At 35.5% G+C, this 21363-nt stretch overlaps 1 protein-coding gene across 1 annotated transcript in view; it reads left to right on the top strand.

Annotated features, from left to right (window-relative positions):
* LOC129743587 (adenylyl cyclase-associated protein 2) overlaps positions 1–21363 on the top strand; it is a 74095-nt gene that overhangs the window by 19600 nt on the left and 33132 nt on the right. The window lies entirely within an intron of this gene.

A 21363-nucleotide genomic window follows, 5' to 3' on the forward strand; every position in this document is an offset into this window, starting at 1 on the left:
TTAGATAGCACATATTTGAATTGGAACTCCCATTTTTACACATTTTTGGTAAGTTATGCGTGTTGGTTTTGAGTTAAAATTAAAAAAATACATCTTTGAAAACTTGAAATCACCGAAAGTGGTATGAATATCTTTACAATATGAGTATTGAGTGAAAGGGCCCAAATAGTAGGAAAAAAAATTGTTGCTTGACGCCATCATTAATTCAAGATGGCGGCTTCCGCTTTTATTTTCAAAGCTGTAAATTACTGAAAATTTCGTCAAACCTTTACAATATGGTTATTAGGTGAAAGTAATAAGAGAGTAGAATAATAGTAGAAGTCAAATTTCGTTGCCCGTCGCCATCTTAAATCCAAGATGGCGGCTACCACTCAACTTGAAAATACTGTAAATGACTGAAAATCGCATTAAACCTATATTATAGGGGTATAAGTTGAAAGAAATCAACCGGTAGAAGTTGAATTTCGCTATCTGACGCCATCTTGAAATCCAAGATGGCGGCTTTCGCTAATCTTAAAATGTTGTAAATGACTTAAAATGACATGAAACCCAGGTTGTAGTGGGTGGAAGGGCTTAACGAGTAGAAGTCGAATATTGCTATCTTACGCCATCTTGAAATCCTAGATGGCAGCTTTCTATAAACTTTAAAAATGCTCTAAATCATTGAATATCGCATGAAACCTCCAAAATATGGGTGTTTGTCAATTGGAATAAGCTATAAAAAGTTTATTTTTGCATTCTGACGCTATCTTGAAATCCAAGATGGTGGCATCAGCTGAACTTAAAAATACTGTAAATGAATGAAAATAGCATGAAACTCCCAAATATTTTGTATTGGGTGCTAAGGCTAAATGATAGAAGTCAAATATCTGTATTCGCGTTTCTCTGAAAATCTGTAAGTGACTGAAAATCCCACAAAAACCACCACAATACAGACCCCGTTCGTTTTTGGCAACATTCGATTTTGACAACATCGAATTTGGCACATGTGCCTAAATCAGACGGTTAATAGAAACAACATAACCCTATAGTTTTCGCAAGAATAAGACCAATACAATTTAAACATAATAGCATGATAGGAATAATAGAATTACATAAATGGCAAAAAAAAAACAAAAACTATAAACAAAACAAGAAAAGTGCTAAATGCATTAGAAACATAATGAAAAAATAATAAAAGTGATTTAAAATGATCTAAATTGTCTTAAAATAGTAGTTTTAATGTAGTATTACGTGAAAAAATTTGTGTTCAAGCGATTTTCATTGATTAACAGTATTTTAAATTCAGTGGAAGCTGCCATCTTGGATTTCAAGATGGCGTCGGAAAGAAAAAAATCGACTTCTAGTTTAGCCCTTTCACCCAATACCCGTATAGTGGTGGTTTAATGCGACTTTTTGTCAGCATTAAGCATTAAAAGGTGAGCGGATGCCGCCATCTTGGATTTCAAAATGGCGTCTGATAGCGAAATTGAACTTCTACTCGTTAAGCCCTTTCACCCGATACCCATTTTGTTGGGGTTTCATGCGATTTCAAGTCATTTACACCATTTTAAAGTTCAGCGGAAGCCGCCATCTTGGATTTCAAGATGGCGTCAGACAACGAAATTTGACTTCAACTCATGATTTATTCCACGGGTCATTCAAAACCAATCCCTTTTCATTCAAAAAGTCTGCCCTCGTTTACTGTACTAATGATTAACAACTCAGAAATGAGGAACTCAACCTTAGCGTGTAATTGGTTGGCTTGCGAGAGAAACGTCAAATCGTAGCTTTTTTTGGGGTCATCATTAAACCATAATAAAACTATGAATTGACTCACGCCATGTTGGTTGCAAAATCAAAGGGCACAAAATGACGCCATGTTGATGGATTCACAATGCAAGCATTGGAAAAAAAATTTTCAGGCCTTTTTCCATCAATTCCATCATGATTGACCATCAGATTTGACGAGGCGCATTTATTTTAAGATACTATTTCATATACATTTTACCTAAAATCTTGACTGGCAGTAGAAAAGAAGCTCAATATATGGTTAAAACATTGGTTTTTTTAGCTATTAATTTTACCAGATCATATCTGAATAATGCAATCATCATTCATCAACCATTATGGTTGCTGGGAAAAATAAAAAAAAAACTCCGAGAACTGACAGAACCGAAAAAACCAAAAATTTCAAACATGTTTTATAATAGCTTTTTAAAAGCTTTGGTGACCAACATTGATGACCAACAATTATATGTCTTGATGACGTTTCTAGGGTAGGGCCAAATAGCCTGATTTTGGCTTTATTAGAGTCCAGGTGATGTTATAGAATGCGCTTTAGCTTTTTATGAAGATTAATGCGATAGTCCAAACGATATTTTGCTGACCATAATAAAGCTAAAATTGTTACTTGGGATGCAATCTTCGAATGATCTAATCTTAAAAGACACGTAAGTTGAAAATATGGTACTTATAATGACAAATAAAAACAACGTAAAACATGATACTGATTAAACAACTTGGCACTGAATTTATTGATACACCTTCTCCTATTCGTAATCAGTTATCCATATACATTAAATTTTCTCACTTTTTACCTAAATTTGAAAAACTATTAAATTTGTTTTTTCAAATGAAAACTTTATTAAAAACACATTCAGTTTTTATGCTTTTTCTGCACTAAACGGTGAGTCGCAGGTCCATCAAACAAAGCATTAAAAAAATAATGTATGCCTGTTTGTAGATTACCTAAAGGGGGAGGGGGGGGGGGGGGGGGTTGGTGTTCGGTGTCAAAGGACTTCGGGAAAATCAAAATTTTAATTTTTTCGCCATAGAATTAAAAATGCATAAAAATGTCGAGATTTGGTGTTATCTAGACACAATATTTTTTATCAAAAATCGAAACTCGCCTTAACCCTTTAATGCATGACTTTTTAAAATGAGAATAGCAGTTAATAAAATAATATCATTTTAAATAATAAAATAATATCATTTTAGTTAATAAATAATATCATTTTAATTCGAATAACACAACAAAACAGGTTTGAAGTCGTTATTTTAAGTACTATAAAAGTTATGGCCCATCAAAGTTGAAGAATAAATTTTGAAATTCTTAGCTCATTTTAATACGATTTTGCAAATTTCTTTCAAATCTTGTGAATTGCGTGTAGGAAGGTGTTTGTGATTGATCGAGATCAAAAAATTTGTTAGAATTTGCAAATCTGAAGAAATAACAGCAATTTTCCAAAAACTACTTTGAAAAAAAAAATAAATAGATTTGATTTTTATACTTTTTCCGCATACTTTGTAAGATATCTCTCACATACATTAAAATATCGTGATGAAAATACCATGATCTAATTTCATTCAATCTCTATAATATTTTATGTGAATACATCACTCAAAAATATCCACGCGTTTCCGAGATATTTGGATTTTGATTAGTGTTGTTTTAAAACAACACTATGCAATAAAGGGTTAAGGGACCCCTTTTCGCCTGTCTGTTTTTGGGCCAATCTACCAAATGTATTATGGTTTTCGAAATTAGACATGTTAGTGCCGCTGATGCACTAACCTACGTGCAGTAGGTAACAAGATAATTTGTTACTTTTTAATTGGACAAAAAAATAATTTTTATGGCAAATTTAGTCAACTTGGCAAAATGTTAACAAAATGATATACTTCTTAATTAAAATAGACTTAACTCGATGGATTTAGCGAAAAAAACCCAGATTTTTTTCCCCAGACAGACCATTCCCTATGACCGCCGACTCGTTGTCGCAAGCGGCAGTCTAGATCTGCTGAGGCTTCCTAGGTCTATGTGAAAGCTAGGAGTGACTCCGCACATATTTCAAGTGTGACAAGTTTTACAGTATACATATAAGGATTTTATAACAAGCTTGGTAATCTGTTTGTGAATCTGTTCGGTCGAACGTTAAAGTTTTTTACTTAAACTCTAAAAATCTTAAAAATTCACCAAATAAATTTTGAATTACGAACAACCGTTTGGCATCACCAATTAGAAATCGGTCATTTTTGCACTTCAGGTATCAGAATGGGGGTGGCTCATAAGCGGCACGTTATCCAAAAAAACGGGAAAATTGTACCTGGCCGTATATTTTTTTTATGTTTTCATCATATACCTGGAAACCAAATACACGGAAAGTCATTAACGGATCTACATGTCGCCCAGACAAGAGTTTTGAAGAATCAAAGAAAATAAAATAAAAAGAAAATTTTTATTTAAACAAAATTTTTAGAACCATTTAAGGATTGCTTTATTTATTGGATATTTAAATTTCTTTTAGGATAGAACTTAATGAATAAGCTGGAAATGGAATAGAATATTTGATTCTTCTTTCTTTGAATTTTCTCCACAGAATCTTCATCGATAGCTAGAACCACCTTGTGCTTTTTGTTTTCATAAGGAAATATTTTAATCACTTTCCAATATTTCGTATCAATATCACTGTTAAGTTTCGATATCATCCGAAGAATAGTGGACGATCCATCGCGTTCCAGTGATGGAATGGGGGGAAGTAATGCTGTGGCACGACGTAGTGTCTGAATTGGTGTGTATGGTGTTACACAGAAATCAGATGGTTCACCTTTCGCTTTGATGGCCTCAAGCGAAGATTTCAGCCAGTCCATACTAGCCTGATCCGCTGCATGAAACCAACCATTTCCTGATTGGATTCCTGAGTTCAGAAATCTCGGCTGAGTTTCCGAATCAGGAATTTGTTGCTGCATTTTCACCAGCAACATGCTGATTCGATCAAAATATTTTTCGTCGATATCTGAACAACGGCGTTTAATGGTTAACTTTAAATCCAAGTTTCCTGGACACAGTCTTTTTTCCAAGTTGTTCTTGGGTGAAACGGTCATACGTTTTCCAGCATCACTACGGGGACTTTCTAAAAGAAAGTCTTCGAAATCATCGTTAGTCGACTGAATCATTTTAATATCACACGCGAACGTGACTTTTATCGGTTTTAACGCAGAGCTGCTAACTATCCAATAGTTACAAAAGAATAGCCAGAGCTAACAAATTGATAGAAGAACAATGCTGATCAATTGTACTACCTTTGAGAAGCAAACAATAGAGCAAAAAAAAACTCTTACCAAAAGGCGAGTTACCCACAGTATATCGCAATTGGTGAGCAGATAACTCCTGGCGGAGTAACGCATTATTTACTATGATTTTTCAGAAGGGACAAAACTTAGTTCTTCAGGTACCAAAATGATTGAGCTTACATAAGAACACCATGAACCAAAACTATTTGAATCATATCCGGGATCTTTACAAAAGATCAATGCATTCAAGGCAACAAGAAGAACTTGAATACACTTTGTATTCTACCAAAAAATGGACACATTTCTACTCGCAGTTGATATAGAATCAATCAGAATAGCTAGATCATGCCAGATGTCATCATTTCTACACAAACATCATTTCTCACCATTGAGATATACTTATGAGCTTCTACTTACCAGAGATTTGTGAGCTCACTCACCTACGTTTTGATTCTCATTAGAAATGAGATCCTAAGCAAGGTTCAAAACATGCGGTGGCATGTGAATTTTGTCACTTTATTTTTTTTTAACTAGTTTTGTTTTTTCGTTATAAAAGATAATTTTTTTTATAACGTGGGGTGCCAAGGGAAATATATCAAGAAGATTACGCAAAAATGCCTAAATAATATTTTTGAACCCGATAATTATTGGGTTGTGAGATGGCCCACAGTTGATTTCTCACTCGAGTGAGATCCATAGCAAGATGCTAGGAAGATGCTTCAACACAATGGCGCCTCAGAACGATGAAAGCTTGCACTTTTCCGTAAATTTACGGAAATCTTCCAGATTAAACACCAAAAACTTGTTTCGTCACGTATAGTGTTAAGTTTCATTAACCGTTTGCAGATTTCGCAAATAATTAAATTCACCTAAATAACACAAAAAATCTCGATTTGACGACACCAGTGATAGAGCCGACTGCTTTCACTCACGGAACTCACGAATTTTTTTGAAAAAAACGAACAATCGTTTGGCATCACTAATTAGAAATCGGTCATTTTTGCACTTATATACCCCTTTGGCTCTGAGCGTCTCAAATCAGATAATATCGAACGAAGTCTTTGTAGCCTACCTACAACCTAAAACACATTCCATTAAACGATTTTTGTTTTTGTTGAAAGTTGTGGTCACAACCTAAAAGTGTATTCCAAAACAGAAAAAGCTTTTTTTCTCGCTTGTTCGTTTTTGCATATGGCACTATTATGAAAGTAGGGGCAGTGTAGCGACAAGGCGTATCTCGTATACATCTGTGGAAATGTACACTATTTTACGATATTTCAACCTGTTTTTTTTTTCAAAAACTTATCATTTACTATAAAATAAATCATTAACTATAATATTTTCTTAGTTTGAAATTTTAGATTTCAGTCATTTTACTGTTTTCTTCTAGCAAACGAGATGTTGCTAAGTATTATTGATTATTTCAAAAACATTTTGCTTTCTCATAATGTTTTTTGCCGAGAAAGAAAACGAAAAACGTCTTTTTACCTACAGGATCTCACAATCGATCTCTCTATGAAAAACTCTTCTACTGTTCGATGGTAACGGAAGCACTAAATTAACCACTTTGGCAAATTGCCTCTCCAGATTAAAATCTGGTGAAAATATTCGGCATTTTCTTCTTCCAAACACGCTCCGAAATGGTAATAATCTCTCTCGCTTGATACCTACCAAATATTTGTATCCAAGCTTCTGATGTTGGGTTTGTCGTCAATCACAGATCGACACGGTTTGGTGCGCAACTGCGTGTAATATTTCCGGTCACGGGTTTTGCGGAGATATTTTAGTAGCACAGGACATTGCAAAAATATGAAACTCAGACGTTTGAACTGGAACCTTATCAAATATCCTTTTCATAAGCTTGTTTTGAATTCAAATGAAAGCAATTCAAGTGATATTGTGACGTCTCTAAACTTAGTCTATTTTCAAATGCTTTCACTGAAAGTATCCTTCTCCCACTCTTCAATATATCAATATTTATGTCGTAGGTGTCAGACTTTCAGGTCGGAAAACACAGTTTTATCGCTTTACCAACCACAATGTTACATATGTTGTCAAAGTACCTACATTGCTAGCTTGCCGAGCTGCAGTGAAAACTTTAGCCCTGTCCTACGTTTATGACTTTTTTGTTTTATGGTCTCCACCCACATTTTACATATCACTTTTTTTTATTTCTCGTCCTGCAAAAACGGTTAGACTATTTTGTTGCAATTTATATTACATTCCATTCTTCTGCTCCATTCTCCACAATACGAAAGCTCGCAAGCACATAGTACTTCGATTGAAGTCGGCAGTCATGAAGATTTCTCTGTTCTATTCAAGCTTTCACGAGATGCATCGTTCCGATTCGGAAACATTATGAAACCTTTTCGCGTGAAGAGCTGATCCTTCTTTGAAGAAATAGATTCCTAGCATGCTGCATAATTAACGAGCTGAGGGCGAACGCTCGCCTCACTAATTAACACCATTAGCTTGAACCGAATTCGGTTGGCGTAAGATTTTGGGGCAGACACAAGTCATCCAGTCAGGCAGGAAGCGTTGTTAGCAGGAAATCGGAGGTCATGGTTCGTTCATTCACGCTTTCTGGTTCTTATGGAACAAACATTTTTGAAGTTTCATTCATGTTGCTTAGAGACGCAAAAGTTGTAAAAGATTATTTTATGCTATTTTTTTTATTCTTAAATAATCAATTTTTTTTTAACATTTTCCTCTGGAGCTCATACATAGACCGCCTATTTTCTGAGGTTGTTTGAACATTTTTTAACATGTATGAAGGATGGTTTGAAGAAACCAACCTGTTCCGGTTTTTTGGGCCTGGCATATTGCTACTCGTTTGATCAACCTTAGGCTTGTAGGTTTATTCAAAGAGGCTCAGGTTTGTTCGAGGACACCATTTGGTCCAGCAACTCCACAGATCGAATATCAATCAATGTTTGTGTTTTAAATTTTCAGAATTTTTTAATTTTTTGCAAATGATTAAATCGATTATTTTTGAAGTAGAGTTTCGTATGTCGCACGTATGGCAACACTATGAAATATACATACATTGAAATTCATGAACGAATTTTGCATCTCGAATATATATTTCTCTATAAAAGACATTCTCTTCGGGTAAATTTAAATCGGTTTCGCATAAATTTTCTTGAAGCAAATGATTTAGTGCACGAATAGTACAACAAGTATCAGGATCAAAATAAGTCAGAAAAAAAATAAAACTAAGTTCAGATCCCGGATAAGAGTTAGTATGAAGATCATAATCACGATCAAGATCATGTTAAGGTACAAAAGTACGTCTCACTGTTGAATATAAAATTAAACGTAAACGTAAGAATTATAGAATGATCGTATGAAAGTTGAAAAAACAGCATTTATCTACCAAAGTGGAGGCAATATACATACTTACATAAATTTCATTTCTTTCTTAAGCGTCGAAAACTACACCAAATAGGCGCTATCCGACACCTTATTCGTTCCTATCGGAAGAATGCAAGAGAGCTCAAGATTTTACTCTCATAGCCTTAAAATCTCTAGATGTTGGTTGCAGAGAGAACATGACGATGATTTTCTCACTTGAAGCCCGAGCGAGAGCAAAATCATTTCAAAATTTACAAACGAGGTGGACTTTCTATCATATCCGATTTAAACTTACTTCAAACGACATTTTATACGATCTTTTCCCTAGGCAGTTGGAATTGTGATTCGCAACACTACTGTGAACGACTTAAATTATCATTTCTGATACAATTTCATGTTTGCTGGGTTCCTAAGGTTTAAAAACATGATTCTAAATAGTATTTTGCAGTTTTGCAAAAAATATATATGTAACTCGTTGCAAAACTTAATTTTTTCAGCACTCGGCGTTATAATCGCACACTCGACAGTACTTGACATAATCTATTTATTTTGCTACTTTTTTCTTAAAGATTGTATTGCGTTTTAACATATTTAGTATAACATCTTACGACAAAACTATCCAGTACCTAATAGCACAGAGAACAGACGTACAAGCTCGAACAAAAAATATTCAGAAAAGTGTGTAAAAATTTAAAAGCTATCATCAGTAAAATACATTAAAAATGGACTGGAGACAGTGCCATCTGTTGTGCCGTTCAAAAGTTACAAATCAACTTTTGAATCCCTCAGTTTTGGAAACGGCGTAATCGTATATGAAATCATGAATAAATTTACTAATATCTCAGTAAAACGAACGGCTTCAATGTATTGCTTGATAAATGCAATTAGAGTAACTTTCAACTTGGCAAAATTTTACTTTTTTATTTTAGTACTACTGCGGCAGAGAATAACTGACAACTTTTGGAGCAAGCTTTGGCATTTCTTGAACGGTTATCGAAGTCAGAGGAAACATTGGCTATGTCCAGTCAAAAAAGAACATTCTTGACGATCATTTTCACTCAGCAGTATTGATACTATGTCTAGTATCATTCACGTATCTCATTTGCATCCCATTGCATTGCTTAAAATTTATGACTTCTTGCAAGTTTGAAGAAAATAGCCGATAAATTTTAGGATACATTTATCAGGGTGGCCACCCATTCGGGAAAAACGGGAAAAGCGGGAAAAAGACGGGATTTGAAATCCAACGGGAAAAAAGCGGGAAAAAGCCGGGAATTTTTTCGAAAAGTCGGGAATTTTTGGCTCAGTGAAAGTCTGTTCAATGAAGTTTAGTCGAAATAGGTCGAAACAAGTGGAAATGGATTGACAGTTGATCACCAGTCTCTTTCCAATTGACTTCGACCGATTTCCGACCGAAAATAAGCTTTTTTTGGTACGGCCGTCTCTACTATTGAGTCCTTTTTACGCGAGTATCAGACAGAAGCACCGATTTTTCCGTTTCTTTTCGATGATTCAACCGGGCTTGTAAGAGCATTGATGGAAAAAGTTGTAATGCCTGAACGACTAAACGTTAAATAAAAAACACTTTTTGGAATTGAACTCTCAGAAATAAAACTTTAACCTCCTGGAAGCGTAGAAATTGGATTCTTAACTAAATCAGCAATTAAGAAAGCAAAAGAGTATGGTCATGTTTCCGACAAGGATATCCTTGTATTCAGAAATAGCTGTCGTTCGTTTTACTGTGGATTTTTGAGTAAAAAAGCTATACCATATCCCTTGTCTTATCCAATCACTCGGTATTTATCGTGCGTTAATCCCGATGTGATTGCACACTATCCAGATATTGCCAAAAAACGTTAAGACCTGTGTCTAGAAGTATTTGTTGACAAGCAACACTTAAGTAGAGCTTGTGCCGATAAAATTAAGGACGATTTCGAACAATTATGTGCAATACCTTCAATAAAAATATCATTTCGGGATATCGAAGAAAAACACAACCATTGGACATTTTTTGGATGGAACTTATTGGCGAATCGAAAAAAGAGTTCTTCAATTTGACGACCTTATTGAAGAAAATTATAATTTTGTCTCATGGCATGGATAGAAAGAGGCTTTTCCGTTAACGCGAAATGCCTAGGGGCCGTCCACATACCACGTGGACAACTTAGGGGGAGGAGGGGGGTATGAAAAGGTCCACGCTTGTCCACGGAGAGGGGGGTAGGGGTTTGGGTCATGTCCACGTGGACATACTTACTTTCAAAATTTTTTGTTCAAGATGAATAAATATTGAGATGTTTAAATCCAAATCTTCTAATTGCAAAGCTTTCCAGTTTAAGTTTGAACAATTAGTAGCTTCAAGTGATAAATATGATAATTTAGAAATTTAAAAATTTTAAAATTATTTTATATCAGGAAATTTTTATTCAGTTTTTTAAAATCAGCCATGTCAATAACAAAAAAGACAAAAAGTGGTGTTTTCTAACTGTCAAATTATAGGTATTCAAAAAAAAAACTATTTCAAATCTGTCCACGTGGACATCCGAGGAGGGGGAAGGGGTTTACCAAATGTCCACGCTTGTCCACGGAGGGGGAGGAGGGGGTCAAAAATCTCATTTTTCTGTCCACGTGGTATCTGAACGGTTCCCTAGTTGAAAACCAAACCGACAGTCTGACAGCCCAACATATTGTACTCAACGGAATCAACATGTCAGGTGGAGTTACAGCTATAACGGTAACAAAATCGTTAATCCAGTATGCCCGTAATTCTCACTCAAAATATGTCGAGTCCTTAAAAGCAAAAAAAAGGATTTTTTTTCTTTTTCTTTTTTTTTATAGTAGTTTGAATGGAGGAAAATCTGAAAAAAACTATAGCGAAACGGAAGCGAGAGGCAGAAAAGAAGGCTAAGGAACTGGAAGCGAAAAAATTGAAGATGCTTTCCGACGCTCATAGAGAGGCAAGCTTAATTTACGAAAAATTAAAATACTTAAAAATATATGCGATACAAATAAAATTAGAAAATGATAATCAAACATATTTTAATAAATAAACCCTTTTTCTTTTGTTGTACATTTTTGAATCGAGTGACATAGTTTTAAAAATTAAAAAAAATCCTTCTGATCAATATAATGATCTTTAAGTTAATTGGTAAACATCACTGAAACAAAAACCATAACATCATTTACCACAAAAAAAAGCTTAATCGATTTTCGTTTATATGGTTTAAAAAATGAATATTCGGAATTTCGTTTGGTTTTCTGTTGTATAAAAGCGGGAATTTCGCGAGACCATGCGGGAAAAAAACGGGAAAAATGCGGGAAATTAAAAATTGATTTTGAGTGGCCACCCTGATTTATTTATGTAACGTGACGAATGTGTTACAAAACTTCAACAGCGATTTCCTTTGAACATGTAGGTCATACGACCCGTTTCAAATGAGTTAAATTTTGTTATTTTTTCTCAGTTTTGTTTTGACATTTCTCTTTGGTGTGTTTGGAGACATCTGGTGGCCCAGCCAAAAAACAAAAATTGGATAAAAAAGTGCGTTGGAATTTTTACATAAGTTTCGGGGGCTAGCTTGTACGTCTGTTTTCTGTGCTAATAGATAGAAGGAATAAACGGAAGGAATTATTTACAAAAATCAGGTTGTAAAAAATGTCGTATTTCGTTTTGTATAACATTATTAAACTATTGATTTTATAGTTTTTGAGTTACTTTTCAAGTGTAGACACAGGTGGAAGGAAAAATTTAGATACATCGTAATGGATCTGCCATATATTCAATAAAATTTAAAAAAAATAAATATAAAATATCAAATGTCTCTAAAATTGGTTGATTTTGCAAGTTTCAAAAGGAATTTTTGAATACAACTCGTTGTATACTGGTCAAGTAAGCTTTTCCGAATTCATATACAAAATTGCTCTCCCTGTAAAGTATATACGAACCCTGTAGACCCTATACTAAGGTAAGAATTTTATCAGCGCTTATCCGGGCCGGATAAATCCGGGCAATTTTATATAAAATCCTGGCAAAATCCGGACATCTGGGAAAATTCTGTCAAAACCCAGAAATTACTCAACAATAATCAAGAAAAAAATTTAAAAAAAAGTGTTTCCATCCAAACTTATCGTTATTTATTTTATTTACATAGTATTCCGTCTCACGACATAACTTTACGAACATAATTCCTAAAATTCACTCGGTTCATAGCAACCGTTCTCCAATTTCTCGGGCACCCCACGTTCGCCAGATCACGCTCCACTTGGTCTAACCACCTCGCTCGTTGCGCCCCCGCTCGTCTTGTTCCTACCGGATTCGTAGCGAACACCTGTTTTGCAGGACAGTCGTCCGGCATTCTCGCAACATGTCCCGCCCAGCGTATCCGGCCAGCCTTCACCACCTTCTGGATACTGGGTTCGCCGTAGAGGCGCGCGAGCTCGTGGTTCATCCTTCGTCTCCACACTCCGTTCTCCTGTACGCCGCCAAAGATGGTTCTTAACACTCGTCGCTCGAATACTCCGAGTGTACGCAGGTCCTCCTCGAGCAATATCCATGTCTCGTGCCCGTAGAGAACAACCGGTCTAATGAGCGTCATATACAGGTTACACTTCGTGCGAGGGCTAAGTCTTCTCGACCTCAGTTGCTTGTGGAGTCCATAGTAGGCACGACTTCCGCTGATAATTCGCCTCCGGATCTCACGGCTGGTGTCATTGTCTGCGGTCACCAGTGAGCCGAGATAGACAAAGTCTTCGACTATCTCCAGCTCGTCGCCGTCGATCGTGACTTGTTATTACTGGACAAGCGGGTTCGGTCGGTCTCGGTTCCGCAGGCCAGCATGTACTTCGTCTTGGACGTATTAATCATCAACCCAATCCTTCCTGCTTCGCGTTTCAGTTTGCGGTAGATCTCCTCCACCGCCGCAGATGATCTGTCGACTATATCAATGTCATCGGCAAAGCAGATAAGTTGACTGGATCTGTTGAAAATCGTGCCCCGCGTTTCGCCCACCGCTCGTCGAATAACACCTTCTAGCGCCACGTTGAACATCATGCAGGATAGACCATCACCTTGTCGAAGCCCCCTGCGCGATTCGAATGAACTCGACAATTCACCCGAAATCCGCACACAGCACTGCGTTCCATCCATCGTCGCCTTGATCAGTCTGATCAGCTTCCCGGAAAAGCCGTTCTCGTCCATGATTTTCCATAGCTCGTTACGGTCGATCGTGTCGTATGCGGCTTTGAAGTCGATGAATAGATGATGCGTAGGGACTTGATGTTCACAGCATTTTTGGAGGATTTGCCGCAATGTGAATATCTGGTCCGTCGTAGACCGTCCCTCCATGAAGCCGGCCTGATGACTTCCCACGAATCTGTTTGCTTGTGGCGTTAGGCGGCGGAGTAGGATTCGGGACAACACTTTGTAGGCGGCATTGAGGACAGTGATCGCTCGGTTGTTCTCACAGTCCAATTTGTCGCCCTTCTTGTAGATGGGGCATATTACCCCCTCCTTCCACTCCTCCGGTAGCTGTTCTATGTCCCAGATCCGGATTATCAACCGATGTAGGCAATCGGCCAACCTGTCCGGGCCCATTTTGATGAGTTCAGCTGCGATGCCATCCTTCCCAGCCGACTTGTTTGTATTCAGCTGGCGAATGGCTTCCTTAACTTCACTCATCGTTGGGAGTGGCTCCTCTTCGTCGTTGGCTACGCCGGCGATGTATCCAAACTTATCGACAGATTTTAAATATTATTTTAGGCTTCCAAAAAACTTTCATGTTTTTTTTACAAAACTTCCTTATAAAATTACGTTTTGAAGGCATTAATAAAAAAAAATTACAACACATTTCCATTTTTTATATTTGCCAAATAAAGCGAAAAAATCCTGTCAAAATCCAGGCTTTTTTAATGACATCCGGGCAACCAGGCTGGGCCAGACTGTTCCCAAAATTTGTATTAAATATTCGAGCAATCTGGCAACCTTACCCTATATGTATATTAGATCGAATTTTGAAAACCGACCATATAAATTTTGTAGATTGGTCCAAAAATCGACTTTCTGGAACTTAGCCGGTTCTCCGAAAAACGGCCTAGGAAAAAGCCCTTGATAGTCGATTATTTTTTCTTTTCAAGATAACACCAGATTTCTTTTTATGCATTTTTAAGTTATTTGGCATCAAAATTAAAATTTCGATTTTTTCGATTTCCTGATTTCTTGAGATGATTTTTGAGAGTAAAGAATCGAAAGAATGAGCGCTAAGTTCGTGATAATTTTTTTGATTTTCACCATAATTTCTCTTAAATGTCAACAGAAAAAGAGTGCTTTGATAAAGCTCCCATTTTCATTAAATTAAACTGATGTTTCATGTCGTCACTTTAAGGCCAAATATGTCCATAAGTCCAAATAAGACACGATAGTATGATAACGTATTTGACACATTTCGTTTGAAAGATGCGAAAATCGTGCCTCCATCGTTCATTGTTTTGACGTTAATTAAACCCGATAAATAGATTCGACTGTGCGAAAAATTATTCACCTGCTAGCGATGGTGTAGGTACCGGGACTGAAGTTACGTAACCCACAAAAAGCATCATTTATATCCTGGATGATGATGACTGCTCGTGGTCCGCTGGTTGACTGCCCGTTGTTGGTTTTATTATGGAGGAGGTATCTATGCTACACTTCGTCAATGGCATTAGCAGCAGCCTGGCCATGGCCGTGGGGAGATTATTTTATTCAGTCGTTTTAGCCGCTGATTAACTTTTTCCATTCAATCGTTTATCCGTTCATAGTATGACGTTGTGGTATGAAATGGGAAAATTATTTTTCACTCACCAACTTCAACAGGATTAATTGCGACGCTGAGCAAAAACTGTTTGGGGGTTGAATACATTTTAAGTGAAAATAGACGAAAATTGAATATCCATTTGGACGTTTTATATCTGATGAAAAATTAATTTGAAAATGGATGTGTTGCACCGATTGCAAAGGTAAGTCACACCTGTCCCAATAATATTTTTACATAGACAACTTCCATACGAATTTAGAAGGAATCATTCATCTTTGCTAATAAAAATATTCGGGCTCCTTATAAGATAAGCTTTGAATAATTTTCTAATACCTATTTTCTAAAGTCTACAATGATTCAATTTTCCCTTAGGTTTTTTTTTCAAAAGATTGAGATACTATGATGAAAAATTATTTGAATTGCAGGTGGACACAAAATTATGTATTGAAACCCCCATTACCCTAAACAAAGCTATTGCCGATGATCAGTGTACTTCCCTTTATAAAAAAAAAACAAGCAGACCACGAATGGACCTAATCTATTGGAAAAATTGCGGTGCTCTAACCGTTAGATGGACGCAAACATGGATAACCGAAGTGCGTCTACTTCGCAATTCAATCGACCGCAGTTTATTAGCCACATTTAGATACCAACCGTACTACCTATCAGTTTTCCCATTTGGTTCGAGTGGGTGTGTCCGATAAGTATCCCTGTCCCTGGATGTGGCTCTCAATAGGCAGAGCGATTTTCCCTGGCCTTAACCTTACGTAACGAAATGCTGACTGACCCACCCAAACTCTACAGCAAATACTGAAAAGGCAATGAAAATAAACAAAACGGAAGAAAAGTTAAAAATAACATTTTCCATCCATATTAAACTCTCAGTTCTAATTAGGGGATGGGATATAAACGCTTCGAACTAACTGACACACTACCTTTACACACTACTAACTCGAATTCGATGAAAACAGCAGCTTCAAGTTTAAAAGCAAACGATTAAATTTATATTTAGCCAAACGTTCTCGTTTTTTTTCCTTCGACAACCACGTTTCATTCTCCACTAATATAGGTATTTGGCCTCGCTGCTCTTCCCTCGCATCAAGGGCATTGGAATGTTTGGTTTTTGCTCTTATGAAAACTCTGTTGTTGCTGCTGTTGTTCGAATCTAGGTCACTGAACACTCGAGACAGGGATGCTGGGCTAGTTAGTACGGACTGACAGGGTCGGGTAATAACATTTTCCTACAAAGTCGGGTCCACCGAAGCTCGTAATGATCATAAAACGATGTGAATTTTATGAGCCATCGATTCCGAGTGGATTGAAGTAACAATAAATCACAATAAGGGTGAAATTTATTCGTTCTGCAAAATACAGCAGAATATAGATATAAAGTAAAAATTAAATTAAATTAAGTGTTTTTTATTGATGCTTTTCAAATACAAACAAATGTTTCAAATCCAAATTTCCTTACAAATTAACCTTACAAATCATCATGAAATTTTGACCCTAATCCACCTAATAAAAATAACTAAAATCAAATGATCTCGGAAACGGTTTAGTATAAATTAGCAAATTATTTTAAGATAAAATAAGAATGTCGGTAATTATTTATAATTAGCATTGATGGGTGTAACTTTCATAAGATTGAATTTATTTATTTATTTATTTATTTGAAGATAACATTTATGGTGTTCAATGGCGTAATTGAAAATAAAATGAAAAAAAAAAACATAATACATGGAAGAGTGTAACAAATTTATTACATCACTAGATTGAGTCGATTTGGGCTCATTTTTGAATTTTTCAAACCCTGGGGTCTAAAAAGTTTGGCAGAATTTTTATGTAAAGTTTACATGAGTAAATTGGAACATTTAAGCTTTTATGGTTAAATCGGTTATATAGTTCTGAATAATCAACATCATTTTAGTTTCTTCTGTGGAACCGAACCTGCTAACGGGTTTTGTTCCTATTCATAATTTTTTATGGGGAATTTTCCGCTGAACAACTTTGTCCAAGATCATAAATTCGCATCGTTTTAGGCAAAAAAGTTATTAGCATTTTTTTCATTCAATGTACGTAAATTTTCCACCGGCGGATACATGCTGTGAAATTTTCATAAAGAAATTCGTTTTTTTGCTGTTTGTTAGCTTCAAAATAAGGCATTAGTTAATAACTTAATATTTGAATAAGAAATCCCCAATTTTTCAAATCATTATCTTAGATACTAAACCACAGAATCAGAATTTGAGAAATTTATATGATGAAGAAAACAATTTGAATTTTATATATTTCTATGGAAAACATTTTTTCTGAATTTTAAAGCGCCGATGTGGTCTAGCGGATAGTCTGGCGCGAGTCTGGTATTGGTATGCCAGGCGTACCGGGTTCGATTCCCGGTATCGGCAAGAAAGTGTTTGGGTTCGAATCCCATTGCCGACAGGTAAGATGTGTTTCATTCTATAACTGACTTAACAGGAATGTTCAATCATTTGCCAGCTGATCAGGTGTATACACGGATGCCGGAATACCTGTAAGTAAACTAGCCCACCTGAATGACTCGTTCTTCCAAAATATACCTACATCAATACACGCAAAACATTCACCCCATAACAGTTCATACGAAGCCATGAGGTCCGGGTACGCGCTACATTGGAGATTTGTCGAAATTAATAATCTAAAGAATGCATGTGAGCACATACTTAGACAGAAACTACGGTGAATCCGTGCACCCATGGTGGATTACCAACAACAAAACATTTTTTCTGAAATTTAATGTACACCATATGAAAGCTTACATAAAAAGCTCTAATTTGAACCGTTTAAAATGTTTACACACTAAATTGATCTATGATAAAAATGAGTAAATAAATATTTTTTTCAAAAAGGTATAAAGTTTAAGGCCTTATAAAAAAAGCCCCGCATTGGTCCATACTCTTTTTACTATCAAGATCTAGTTTTAAGTCCTATAAATACAAAGAGTTTCCAGGCACCCTAAAGCACCGTTTTTAGAGTTATAGTCAAATGAGCTGAAAATATCATGCAAATGGGGTGTTTAGTGAAAATTTGTTTTCTTATAACTGTTTAGCTTGAACAATGCATACACAAAGAATAGTGAAAAATGATGAGCCGGTAATATCTAAATATTCATTTGTTTCTCATTAAAAGTTATTTATTTCAAATAAGAACTTTCCAAAAAAAGTCCTATGAATTGATAATTTTTTCATAAAAGTTTGTGTAACAGCTAGACTTGTGATACAGCTCAGTTGGCAAGTCAGTTTCGTCCTGAGCTAATGTCCGTGAGTTTGAGCCCAAGAGTAAACTCGAACACAGTTGTACCGAAAAAGTTTTATTTATGACTGTCCGCCAAATGCATTTAGTTTAATCTGAATATCAATTTAGATTTTTTATTCTGACTCTGAATTCTAAGATAAGTTAATCACCGTTAATGAATTTTGTAAATTTATTTTTCGGCATATCGGTGAAATGTAGTTCTAAAATTGATAAAGATGGATAGAGAAGTGACCAAGATCCGACCATATTGTTTCAAAGTTTTCCTCAAAATCTGGTCATTATTCAGTCAAATTTCGGAATTATTCCAAAAAAATCAAGAAGAAAATCACTTGAATAAATGTTTTTTTTTTCGAAACACATCATCAGATTTAGAATAATATTTTAGGTTTCCAAAAAATCTTTATATTTATTGTGAACAAATTTGATTAAACTTATTTTTAGAACCCAAGATACATAATTCTAGGGACTCAATTTAAATTTTTGTTTAATTTTTCAAGAAAGTGAAAAAATCTGCGCAAAATCCGAGCAATCTGTCAAGTTTTGTCAAACTTTTTGGAGTCAGTTTGGCTTTTTGGAGCCTAACTTTTGGAGTTTAATATTCGGAATTTTTTGAAAAACTGTTATAAAATTTTCGACCTCGGATGAGATTTCGAGGTTTTTTTTTTTATTTATTCCTGAATCTAAATTGTTACTCTTGACTTGTTATTCATAAAAATTTGTTTAAGAATTTCGAATTTTAAGTCTAACGGAAAACATTTCGCTTGGCATTTTTGGAGAGGGGGGGGGGGGTGGCTAACCTCAAACCAACCCCCCCCCCCCCTCCTAATAGCATGATTATGAAAAATGTAAAAATACAACATAGCACTTCAAGCCGTAAATACAATTGTTGTAATTTTTTTTCATCAAATGCATTGTAGGTCATCAGGAATCAGCGTTGCCAGATTGCAAACCGCTAAGTCCGTAAGTTGGACGAAAACGAAAATCTAAAACTGTACTGATTTAGCCAAAATGAAACTGGATGAGCTTTTTTTTTTGGTCGTCCGGTAAAATTTTGGTTTATCCGCAGAATCCCTATAATTTTTTCGATAATCCGTAAAAAGATTCGTAGGAAATGCTGAAAATCCCTATATTTTGAGCATCGATCCGTAGCTCCGTAGAAATGCTTAAAATCCGTAGATCTGGCAACGATATCAGGAATGAAGAGCTCGTATAAACATTGTGATCTTTAGTATAAAAGATTTTTTTACAATATTTTTTGAAGGGTATATTCTTTTATTTATTATTCTTGCTCCATTTTGTTGTTTTTTTTTTTCATTTTTGCTGTATTGTGACGACTATGAGCAATTTTTTGGTAATTTCTTCGAAAAAAATCGCTTTTCCAGAATTTAAAAAGCCGCGGCAGCTTCCTTTTTTACTCCGGTTTCTTGATCTCTTTTACCTTCCAAATTTCGGTAGATATTCACGAACCGGTGTCCACTTTCTTTCGTGAACAGTCACTCCTTAACACTAAACGTACCGGAGGCGGTCAAATGACGGTTTTTGAACTTTGAATGATGATTACACCTTATATAATTTTTTTTCGCAAATTTAACGACAGGACTATTTTTATTTTCAAAAAGCAAGTATTTTTGCGTTTTTAAAATTTTTCTAAGTGTTGTGGTTTTCGAATAACGCATGTGGTATACCTATTCATACCGCGAGCGGTCAAATGACGGTTTACACTGTTTTCGCTAAAACTTTCTTGTTTCTCAACCGATTTCTTTAAAATTTATAGTTTTGAAAAGCCTATAATGTGACTCAAATATGTTTCTCAGACAATTTTCAGCTACAATCAATTATTTTAAAGTTATGTTAAGTCCAAGAAATTTTTTATGAAAAAACATGCTTCGGGAAAATTGCTATAAATCTGTTCATCAGTGCTCGAAAAAAATTTCACTTAGTGCATGAAAAAGCTGAAGTTAGAAGCTATATGTTGCATATACGGAAATTTTTATCAATTTTTTTTTAAGATCATGGCCACAAAAAATGTAAAAAAGTTGTGTAAAACCCGTACTTTACAATCAATCAACCGCCAAAGCTGTTCCTGTTACAGTAGAAAAATTTCGAAAAATGAATTGGAAAGTTGACGTAATTTGTCACATTTTTGCATTTTTAGATTTTTAAAAATACGAAATACATAATTTATGACGAATTTTCAAAGGTAGCTGTTTTTCAAACATTTCATCTACATATTTGAGTCACATTATAGGCTTTTCAAAACTATAAATTTTAAAGAAATCGGCTGAGAAACAAGAAAGTTTTCGCGAAAACAGTGTAAACCGTCATTTGACCGCTCGCGGTATGAATAGGTATATACAAAGTGTCGGTATGTTTAGTGTTAATAACGCTTATAATGCAACTCCTATGAAAAAGCAGCTTTCGGCTGGTTTGTAAAAACCTTAGCTTCAAGTAAAATTATTCGATGAAAAAATGGCTGGTATTGGAAAAAGTTGTTGATGAGAAATCAGTTTAACATGCTCCTCAATAACAAAATATTACACTATTTCATACAAACTTTAGGTTCGCGCGACACCTCCCATCTGTCCGACCGGGTTTAAATTTTACAAGTAATCTTCGTGTAGGCCAATGATGAATTTTACGCTAAATTGCGCAAGATTTATAGAGTTTTATTTTTCCCATACAAATTTGATGTACTGTACTCGATTGCGATGGTTGTAGTTTGATTTATAAATTCGTAGACGCTTGCCATTCAGAATGATTCAATCCACTTCATATTATCTAATCTATGGTAAATATACTTTATTCGATCCAACCCCTGAGATTGGCTTTCATAAATAAAGCCCCAACTGATAGCGAAACATGATGCGGCTGTGTCTTT

Source organism: Uranotaenia lowii, chromosome 2 (assembly GCF_029784155.1).
Source record: "Uranotaenia lowii strain MFRU-FL chromosome 2, ASM2978415v1, whole genome shotgun sequence".
In the NCBI taxonomy this organism is placed as follows: domain Eukaryota; kingdom Metazoa; phylum Arthropoda; class Insecta; order Diptera; family Culicidae; genus Uranotaenia; species Uranotaenia lowii.